Source organism: Engraulis encrasicolus, chromosome 1 (genome assembly GCF_034702125.1).
Source record: "Engraulis encrasicolus isolate BLACKSEA-1 chromosome 1, IST_EnEncr_1.0, whole genome shotgun sequence".
Classification (NCBI taxonomy): domain Eukaryota; kingdom Metazoa; phylum Chordata; class Actinopteri; order Clupeiformes; family Engraulidae; genus Engraulis; species Engraulis encrasicolus.
This window is the reverse complement of record NC_085857.1, coordinates 33,746,791-33,758,487: the sequence shown is the minus strand read 5'-3', so window position 1 is coordinate 33,758,487 and position 11,697 is coordinate 33,746,791.

The window sequence follows — 11,697 nt, the reverse complement described above, 5'->3', positions numbered from 1 at the left end:
GAGAGAGAGAGAGAGAGGGAGAGAGAGAGAGAGAGAGAGAGAGAGAGAGAGAGAGCATGTGTGTGCTATAGGTCAGAACACATAATCCAGCCAACTACAGCAGTGAGTGCATGAAATACAGATTACGGTAATACCCTGTAAATGGACATCTGCATGACTTAAAACCCTCAGTGGTATTTTTCTCTCACCCAAAAACCTCTTACAGTATTTAACTACAGTACACAGATATTTGAAGTGTGTGTGTGTGTGTGTGTGTGTGAGAGAGAGAGAGAGAGAGAGAGAGAGAGAGAGAGAGAGAGAGAGAGAGAGAGAGAGAGAGAGAGAGAGAGAGAGAGAGAGAGAGAGAGAGAGAGTGTGTGTGTGTGTGTGTGTGTGTGGTCAGACACTCAACTTATCTGAGTAACCAGTAGACCAGTGTACTTGTATTAACCAAATTAATGCTTAACTGTTTGCACTGGTTGTATCAAGTTTGTGGTGAGTTCTTGTTAGATTTGTTCAGTGACAACACAGTCTATCTACCTTATTAGGTACAAAGGAGTAAATGGTATAACAGCTATGTAATTTTGTGTGTTAGTGTGAAAGCGAATGCTTACACCATAAATGTACTTTAAGGGGTCAAACATACCAAAGCCTAACGGAACGGTCGCGGGACAAACGCTGTCTTTCTGCTTAGTTTCGGCCGGTGTGTTTTTCTCTGCCTTTCACACTGACAGCGTCGGCGTGCACGGCAAGTCCTGTTCAAAACCCACCCACAGCCAAATCTAGCGTGCTACTTTGCCATTCATTTGAATAAGACTCCGCTGGTCGCCGGCGTGAAAAATACGCTCGAGTTCTATTTTCCAAATGCAGCGCGGCTCGGAGCCGGCTCCCGTGCCACTGACGCCCAACTACCGCCGGTTGGTGTGTAAGGACAGATATGTTTCAATGTATTTTCACCGACGCCGGTAAAAAAACGCACCCGTTCCGCGACGCTTTACCACCCTAGTGTGTAAGACCCCTAACTTTTACTTTTGACACCTCTGCACAGTTGTTTTCCCCATAGAGATGCAACATATTGAGAGAATACATTCAGGTGTAATATGAAGACTATGCAGATCCCCCTTTTTATTTCTATTCCATGTGAAGTAGATTAGACGATTGTTCATCGGACGGGGTATTTTAGTCATTTCCTGGGTAAGCTTTTGTCCCTTTACCTGTGTTTGATTTAGCCAGGCTACTCCTTCCTAGTGACGCAACACCTTCAGCATTGCTTCTAGTCAGACCAAGAGCAATACAAATATCATTTCTGAGCTCCCCCCAAAAAAGGCAACTCCTCCCACTTTGTAAGGAAGCACACCACCATTAGCAAACTAATGAAGGCAGGTCGACTATGCCGTTTGGGAAATGTTAATTGTTATGCTATTGGTCAGACCAAGTCTCGAAGAGATTCGAAAGTCGATGATAATCAGGCTAGAAGTTTCCATGACCAAAAAAGCATCTGTCTGAATGTGTGTCTCACACACACACACATGCCACACCCAAAACCAATGCCTTGGAAAAGCACCCTTATAAAAGCCTACGTTCGTACCTCTCTGTTATCGGCACAGGGCCACTAAAAAGGCATAATTACACCCCATTGGGGAGCTCTCCATCCACTGCAGCGTCTGGGTGACACTGCGTGTGTGTGATGGCCACATTACCGCACTTGAAGGTTTCCAATGGACCACAATGACTCTCCTGTCACCTCCTCCTTCTTCCCCCTCGACTCAGCGAAAAAGAAAATAAATGTGACCCAATTTGGCTGCTCTTTTTTCTATTTGGCCTGTCCCCATCTCCTCCTGTCTCCCGTTGGTCCCCCGGTCCCAAGGGTATTAGGAGAGGCTTTTGTTCGTTTTCACAGCAGTCGTGCCAGGCGGGCAGGATGGAGGGAGAGATGGCGAAGAAGTGGTGGTGGTGGTGGTGTTGTTGTTGTTGCATTGTCGTTGCTGAGGTGACAGCGGAGGGAGAGGCGGAGAATAAATGTGTTGTTGTTGTTGTTGTTGTTGTTGCATTGTTGTTGTGGAGGTGACAGAGTTTGAAAGAGTGTGGCTATTAGCATCCTGTCCAACATCCATTTGGCAAAATTAAAAGCTAGACTACATCATGATATGTTTCTATGACATGGTTTGTCTAGTGTATAGTTTAGACCAGTTGTCCTCAACCTGTTTTGACATACGCCCTGTGACCTCATCATACGCCTCTGACTCTCATCATGAGCCTGCTAGAGGTTGTAGAGTTGTAGAGCAACTTTATGACTTTAACTAACTGCTATCCCCCCCATTACATGAGAAATAGACCAATGCCACCCAATGGCAACTGAGGGCGAAAAAAATGTGTATTATTATCATTATTTTGCGGAGGTGACACAGTTTGGAATGACTCAGCAGAATGTGGCTATTACTTTTGGTGGGGGAAAGTATAGCATAGTCATCTGAAATCCATTTTGGAAAAATACGTTGGAGAGCGACATGATGTGATATGTCTGATATGTCTGCTTTAGACCAAGATGAGCTTTTTGTTGGGCAGGACAAAAGAGGCACAAGAAATGTGTGGTTGTTGCATTGCCGTTGCGGAGGTCACAGCATTTGGAATGACTTAGCAGAGTATGGCTATTATTATGGAGAGGAAGACCGAGAGGTCGAAACGTCATTATTGCCAATGAATGAATAAATAAAAAAGAAGAAAAAATAACTTCAAGAAGAAAATCCAAAGAAGTGTGCGAACCTTTTTTCAAATAAAAAATATTATTATGGAGAAAATAGTGCTTTGGCCCAGTCACATCCTGTCCAACATCCATTTGGCAAAAAACAAGAGATACACTCAGGGCAGTAACGAGACATTTTCAAATACTGAGGTCAAATACTGTGTGCTGTACTGCTTACTGTACATTTAGAATGCTTCAAACTCTTAAGTGAAAGTTCCTTTTCATTACAGTTTTTCTCGATTGCCTACACACAAGTTCTGGTACTTCACACACAATTCTCGGAACATCTCACCCATTTCCCAACTCCCCTAACCAATGTCACTGAACACTAAACACAATTCCTACTTAACACTCAAATTCCAGTTTTAAAACACACTCTTTTCACACCATTACACACAATTCTCTGGATTACACTCAATTTTCATAAAGAAAAACACTGGGTTTCTCATGGAACACACTGTCATTCACAACACTACAATCAACTGTTATATTGTTCACTTCCTCATCACATGGGCAAACTTTCTTCATACCGGTTTACAATCTGAAATCATCACCCCATAAGGACACACATTGCATGTCATATTGATGAAAAATGAGTGGATGCAAGGAGAAAACCCATTTGTTTAGTTTTTGAACTCAAAAATATGTTATACAAGACATAACTTTCATGTGGTTACCCAATATTTTACAATACATTAGTGCAATTTTTAAATATTTTTAAAAATATGTAAAATATATACACGTCTGTGTACTCCGAGTCTAAAAACAATATTTCAGTATTTTACTACAGAAAAATGTCCTCTTTAGTAAGTAGAACACTGAAGAAAATAAGTTTCTACTGTGTTTCAAGTTGAGTATAGAGTTTTTTTTTTCATAGCAATAGGCTATACAGTAATGTAATGTTTTTTTTGTACTGCCAAATAGGCAGTGGGGTTTATCTTTGTGTTGTTTTTGTGAAAAAGACATAAAAAATCTTTCTGTTTCTGTTTGTGTGTTGTGGGAATGAAGTTTTTCCAACTTATGTCACAGTATCCATGCAATCCAGAACAAAAAAAGCCCAAGTTACTGGGAGAAATTAGTTTTACCCTGTGCCCAACAGTGTTTTAATGGGTCTGCAAATGTGTATTGCAGTGACTGTCTGTGTGTGTCATTTGACGACAAAATTAGGTTTTTACAGTTTTTTCTGATTGCTAAAGCTCAATTTTCGCAACTTTGGCTGCTTTTGCAAAACTCTACACACAACTACAAGAACTTCACATCTATCTAGCAAAGCACTGTAGATGTGTTGCAAAATCAAACTAAGGTTGAAAAACGCTATACACTTTTTGAAAATGTGCATTTTTGTGTCAAATCATTCACACAAACTATCTTATAATAAACACACACACACTGCAACTACACACATGCAGTATAAATGATACACACATCTAGCTTGTGTTGTTCTTTGCACAATGCAAATCAATTGTAGATCACACTTTTTTCATGAATATTTGTGATATAGGCACAGGGGAGGACACTTCAATCATGGATGTTTATTTACGTTCCCCAGAGCAAACTAAAAATGTGTTTTTGACATGTAATTCAAATATACAAGAAAACACAATGTAAGTCTAACAAAGGAAATTACTGAACATCCATATGCCTTGCTGGATCCGGCAATAAAATTTCCTTGACATGACATGCTATGTCTTCAAGTGCAAGACAGCAGAGAACGTATCACCTTGTATCCAGTCCTCACATGCCGTCTGGTCAATATCAGTATGGACTCCTACAGTATATTCAAAACTAATTGTTGATTATCTGCACATATCAACATAGTTGTTTTATATGTTCTGGACCTTGTAGACCTGCTTCATGTGAATTTTGTTTCTTTCAACTAGCCGTGATATTGCAGAGATGCTCACATTATTTATATTTGCAAAGGTTCTGCCATGTTCTATTAGGCCTAGGGAATTTCCTGCAGCTTTATTGTTAGCCATCACCATATTCAGAATGTGGGTCTCCTGCTCAGATGTGAACACACAGTTGTTCTCGGCCACCTGCTCTCAGAATTCTAGTAATTCTGTAAAGTAGCAATCCCTTGACTTGTACATTACTGTATTTCACACATTACAGTCAGTATATACTATATTGTCTTTCATATACACTCTGTACATATTTGCTACACTGCACTGCTGAGTATGAAATGACTCTACATACCGGTTCTCAGCGTGAAATGTTCTGCTTATGCTCTCTACAGTGTAGCGGCTCAGATTGGGTTGAACCTTTTCACCTGCTTTCCTGTAGCTCATGCCATGGTTGATGACATGGTCAACGAATGTGTCATCTGTGATTACGTGTAGGCCTATATGCCTTTGTCTCCTTCCTCCCTTTCCTCACCCTCCTCTGATCCTCAATCTTCTGGTGTTTCTTTCTCCTTCCATTATTTTCTACACAGAAAGCTTACCTGTGTCTTATTTATACAGTATGCCGGTTGCAAAGTGAAGAGATTATCTAAAGGTGTTTCCCCCTGTCACATGTTGTGTAATAATTAGTATTGTAGTGTACAAAATATCAACGAGTGTGTATATTTTTTCTAGGAGTGTGTTCATATTTTGCAAATTGTGTGCAAAGCAGTGAGTGTGTTTTATAACATTACAAACTGAGTGCTAATCAGTTTTTGTGCTATCAGTTTGGCTGATTTGGTTATAAGTTTGTGCATCAGTGTGAGGAGTTCAGCAAAAGCAGCCAAAGGTTCCAAAAAATGTGCTTTAGCGAACAGAAAAAACTGTAGAAGAGAGTACATTGTTTTGAGACAAGACGTGCATTTTTCAGAGGTAGTGAAGAGTTTGGTCCGTTGTGTGTGATGTTTGGAGATTTGTGTGTAGAGTTTTGAGAATTCGAAGACCGATTCCGAAAATTGTGTGTAGGCAATCGAGAAAAACTGTAATCACTCTGCCTTGATGATAAATGAGGGTGGGGTATGCAGACTGAATTTATCATTGTTGATCATAGATCGATTTTCATCATAGATCAATTTTACATTTCTGAAAAAAAAAATACAGAGGACATGACCTCTGTGTACTCAGTGGTAGTTACGGCCATGGGTACAACATGATGGGTTTGTCTGTTATGTTTGCTCTCAACCAATTTCAGTTGGGGTTTTTTTTGTGCAGGACAAAGTGAGTCTAGTCGCTTTGGTTAAAAAGCATCTGCCAAATGCAAGGTAATGTAAAAAGGAAAGAGAAGACATTGCTGCTTATTGCGATGGTGACAGAGTTTGCATGACTACAGAAAGTTAACATTTTATCGGCCTTCAAAAACCTGCAAAAAGGGAGCACAGAAACAAATATAGGCTCTATTAATCAGACGAGTAGGGGGTGAAGTGGCACATGGCCTATGCCATAGGTCCAATGGGGATGCAGGTTTGAGTCCACCCTGGGTCATCTCCCACTCTCTTCCTGTCATGATCTTCACTGTGTCCACACTATAGGCAAAAAGCCCCATCAAATATATGTGTACTGTATATGTTTAAATAAAATGAGTATGGTCGTGCAAATTATGTGATTTTCATCCATCTGGCACAGTGCGTGACCAAATGGATTTTTAAAACTGTGCCACTGAAGTCCCAGACTGATGGACATCTTGACAATTTTGACGGCCATGTCATGAGCAAAGCCCCTTTTCAAATTGAAATTCCCTCATGCTTATTCACGCAGAGATTTGACTGTTAGAAAATCGCTGTTTTTTTTGTAAGCTGTGACCCCTTAGTAAATCACAAAATGTTAAGCTCTTTTTATTCACAGCGACTCAGTAGTAAAGAAAATCTCAAAATCTTTATCTTTTTGCCAGCTGTAATGATGAAACCACATATATGTTAGCTAAAGTACATGCTTAGCTGTTAGCTTCTTAAGTGTTTCATCCAGATGTGTGTTTTTAATTTTAGATTTAGGGTGTGTTTTTTTGCTTTTCTTCTTCACCATGACTGTTGCAGACTAAAGGGAATCTCTATCTTTTGCCAGCTGGAGCCACCATGAAACAGCATATTTGTTAGCTAGAGTACATGCTTAGCTGTCAGAATGTCAAGTGCTTTAGCCAGATGTGTGTGTGTGTGCACAGTACACACTGTATAGTGTGTGTGTTTTGCCAAGCCAGCCAGAGAGCCCAACAGATGGTGAGAGTAGAGCTTATGGTTTGGCAGCTCCATCGGCCATTAATTATCAGAGGTCTGAAAATGAGAGGAGCAGATTAATGCTCTAGGAAAGTGGTAGTGCCAGTGCCAGAGGTGAGCAAACTGCAGCAGCATGGGATGACACAGTCAGACACAGGTTTTTGTCTGTTTGTCTGTCTGTCTGTCTGTCTGTCTGTGAGTGCATCTCTCTAGCCTGATTATCATCGACTTTCAAATCTCTTCGAGACTTGGTCTGACCCAGATTGACTCTGAAGAAGACGTGAGAACGTTGAAACGTTAGTCTTGGCACTTGCTCAATAAAGCTTCCACATCTGAAGATTTCTTTCCCTGCATTTACCAGTCCTTTCCCATGACGCAACAGATTGTGAAGTGCAGGAGCGCGGAGGATATCTTTCTTTCCTACAGTTTTTTGTCTGTCTGGCTGTCTGTGAGTGTATCTCTCTAGCCTGATAATCATCGACTTTCAAATCTCGTCGAGACTTGGTCTGACCTAGAGCATAACAATTAACATTCCCCAAACAACATTGTTGAAGCAGGTTTGATGAGAGCAAGACATTAATCCTGTGTGTGTGTGTATGACATTTAAACGCAAAAACGTATTTTTATGTTTTGGTATACAACGCATGGGCGTGAAAAACATTATTATGTCGTCGGTTCTCAATGTGTTAATTAACGTCAGATATGGGGAGTAATCAGCTGACAGGAACGAAATTAACCGTTCCGGGAACAATACTTTTTAGTTCTAACCGGTTCGGGAACGTCAATTTATTGGTGGAACTCATAACCGGAAACGTTACAATTCCGTTTCTGTTTGGAACGAACCGATTGGAAAAAATAATGGTTCAAAGCCTTGATTACAATGATCTGGATTTTAGTAGTATTCAGTGTGGTGGCCTGGTGCAGTGTTTCCCAACCTTTTTTGACTTGTACCCCCTAAGCCTTTTTTCATTCCATGAGTACCCCCTCACTCATGCTCTATATCCCAATGTGACTATGCTCCATACATTTTTTTCATTTTTCCACGTACCCCCTGCAGTGTGCTCGCGTACCCCTAGTGGTACATGTACCCCTGGTTGGGAAACACTGGCCTGGTGGGTCGGAAAGAAGCTATTGCTGAACCTGGCAGTTTTTTACTCTGCATGCTGCCAAAAACACCTCCTGGGCGGGAGGTGAAAAAGTCATGACACATGAGCTTGATTTACACTGTAATAAATTGCCAGATCCATATTTTGGATATGCTCTTTTGGTGAAAGTAACTAAAGTAATGCCTTGTTCAGACCAGGAGCGAACTACGCTGCCTGGTAGCGGAGGTAGCAGAAGAAGTTTCGCCTTGAATTTGCTGCATTCGCTCTGGACACGGCATTGACACGTTTGATTTAGCTTATCACATAAAAGCTCTGGCTTGACAGCCTGGGACATTCGTTGATATGAACATTCCAATTGGTTTTCGCCGAAGCGCGTCATAGCACATTACCATAAGATTAGCTGACTTTTTATCGTTAAAATTCGCTCTGGTCGCTCAGGAAGCTTCGCCCCTGGCGAATTCACTCTGGTAGCGCTGGTCGCACACCCTCCATAGAGAAATAATGACTTCCGTCGCTCTGTTTGCGTTGGTTGCTCCTGGTCTGAACAAGGATTAATGCAAAAGTAGTGTAATGCCTTACATTTTAGATATAGTAGTATTGTAGTGTAAGGGATTATTTTAAAAAGACAGTAACATGTCATCAGAAATGCATTACAGTTTTTGAGTAACTTTCCCAACACTGCTAATTACTACTAGTTAGCTATTATAACTAATAATAATACTACTACTGCTACCACTACTACAACTAATATTACTACTCCTGCTGCTACAACTACTTCTACAACTACAACTACTTCTGCTGCTACTAATTGTTATTATTATTTGTATTGTTATTATAAAATAATATGGTAAGATTTCTATAAAGACTTTCAGAAAGAGAAAAAGCAAAACACCTATTAGATTACGTTAGGTAAGAATGCTGAAGGGAAGCTGTGTCACTTGAATGCAGAAGGAATGCTGTGTCACTTGATGGCATGGACAAATATTGTAGCCTATGTCCTGTCCATGTGAGATGAAACTGCCTCTCTGACAGGCAAGGGACAGGCAGGTGTATGGAGAGGGCGTGCGTGCATGCGTGTCGGTGTGTGTGGGCGTGCGTGAGGGCTATAGGGACTTAATGTGTGTGTACGTTACTGTACGCCCGTGCTTGCGTGCGCGTGTGCGCCCGTGCATGCATGCTCTTGTGTGTGTGTGTGTGTGTGTGTGTGTGTGTGTGTGTGTGTGTGTGTGTGTGTGTGTGTGTGTGTGTGTGTGTGTGTGTGTGTGTGTGTGTGTGTGAAAAACCATCACAGTTGTGGAAATAGGATGCTGCTTTGATGCATATATGGACCTGTGCTTTGCTGAGAAATGTGTTAAGTATCAACCAGTAATTCATGCATTGACGGAAAGTGGCTACAAAACATCCATAGTGGCACTTATCTATGGTAGCCTTGGCCATGTTCATAAATTGTGGGTCAGAGGTTTGCAAATAGCTGGACTAAATAAGAAGAAAGCAAAACAGATAGCCAAGTATTGTTCAATATCTGCAGTTATAGGCAGTCTACATATTTGGAGGAGGAGATGCCACTTGTACCCCTGAATAGGCTTCAGGCCAGTATAACTTTTGCATTTATGTAGAAGACACATTATTGCTACTTTAATATTGTTTTGGGCGCTGTATTGTTTCTGAATAATTATTGGTCCTCCCAAATAAAATAATCAAACTGTGTGCGTTTGGGTACTGTATATGCATGCCCATATGTGCATTTATGTGTCTGCAACAGTGTGTGTGTGTGCATGTGTGGTTGTGTGTGTGTGTGTGTGTGTGTGTGTGTGTGTGTGTGTGTGTGTGTGTGTGTGTGTGTGTGTGTGTGTGTGTGTGTGTGTGTGTGTGTGTGTGTGTGTGTAAATGTGCGTGCGTGTGTGTGTGCGTATGTGAGTGTGTGTGTGTGCTTGCGTTCACTGTGTGTACCGATGTGTGTGTGAGTCAGCTGGGTGTCAGTGACCCCTCTTCACACAGTCGCACTCAAGGAGACACAGTAATGAGTGAGTGAGTGAGATGCTATCAACACCCGCGGCAAAAACCATGCACACACTCAACACTCAGTCTGGAGTAATTAACAGAAGAGATGAGAGGGGAGAGGGGGGGGCAGAGAGAGGGAGAGGGAGAGAAGGAAAGAGACAGTGAGTCTCTCTCTCTCTCAGTGAGTCATTACAGTAACAGAATAAATGAGAGAGGAGAGAGAGAGAGTGAGAGAGAATTTCACATTGGAGTCATTAGAAGTGAGAGACTCTTGACTTGTCGAATGGGAGAGTGCGAAATATTGAGAGAGACAGAGAAATGGAGAGAGATGAGCGAGGAAGTCACAGAAAGTGATAGAGAGACATATTGTACATATTTACAGCGAGAGATATTCAATATTCAGAGTGATTGATACCAGAGTTGAGGACTCAAGTCATGTGACTTGGACTCAAGTCCGACTCGATTCATCAATTTGATGACCTCAGACTCAACTTGACAAAATGTCAAAAGATTTAAGAGTCGACTTGGACTTGAACATCAATAAACCCGACTTGGACTTGCGCTTCATGACTTGCAAAAACTTGCCACTTCCCAATTTTGATATAATGAGAGAGAGACAGAGAGAGAGAGAGAGAGACTCTTTTGACTTTTTAACACACGTTTATTGACAATAAAAGCACATCAATCAGCCGATTCTTTAAAATGACACAAAATTAGCAGAATACCTTTCATATAGCAAGTATGGATGTTGTGGAATAAATAGAGAGAGAGCAAGAGAGAGAGAGAGAGAGAGAGAGAGAGAGAGAGAGAGAGAGGGAGAGAGAGGCACACTGACAGACAGAGACAGACAGACAGAGACAAATACAGAGAGACAAAGACAGATACAGCGAGACAAGGGCAGAGACGAAGACAAAGACGGAGACAGAGACAGATACAGAGAGACACAAACACAGACAGAGGAAGAGAGTGACACAGAGACAGAGAGCAAAAGAGCAGGCAGAATGAGGCACCTTATCTCTCTCTCTCCTCTCTCTCTCTCTCTCTGCTTGTCCCAGATTGAGCCAAGGCCATGACAAGCTCTTTATCACCCTCAGTGTGCAGGCACCACCGGGTGCCAACATGCTTTCGTCCTGCTAACAGTAGAAGTGCCCCTCGACAGAGACAGTGTATGGTTTTTCAAATTTGTTTTAATTGAAAGCCTCCTGTAGGCCTATGTGTGTATGTGTGTATATACACTACCGTATGTATGATGTGCTATTTTATATATTCATTTAATTGTGGTTTGATGATTGAGTTTATATTTTATTGGTTGAACTATGTAGGCCTAAATTGTCCTGCATCTCTGCCAATCATATCTCTTTACTGTGTGTGGTGGACAGGTCCGGTGACAGCTTCGACTAGCTGGGCCCTGAGAGAAAGGCATTTGAAATGGCCCTCCACCCAATATGTACCGTTCTATATAACGAGGAACCAATTCTGGGCCCCATCGCTCCCTGGGCCTTGGACAATTGACCTATTTGCCACCCCACCCCCCCACCCCCCACCTCACATATGGGCATACCTTATCACTCTAACTGTTTATCGAGAAACATGGGCTACAGTTGTGACCACTCAGCCATTCGTATATTCCTTGCCTGAGCAGTTTGTCAGTGAACAGTGCCCTCGTTCCACTGCAGGTGTCAGTAACACTTTATATTAGGGATACATGTATTAGCACT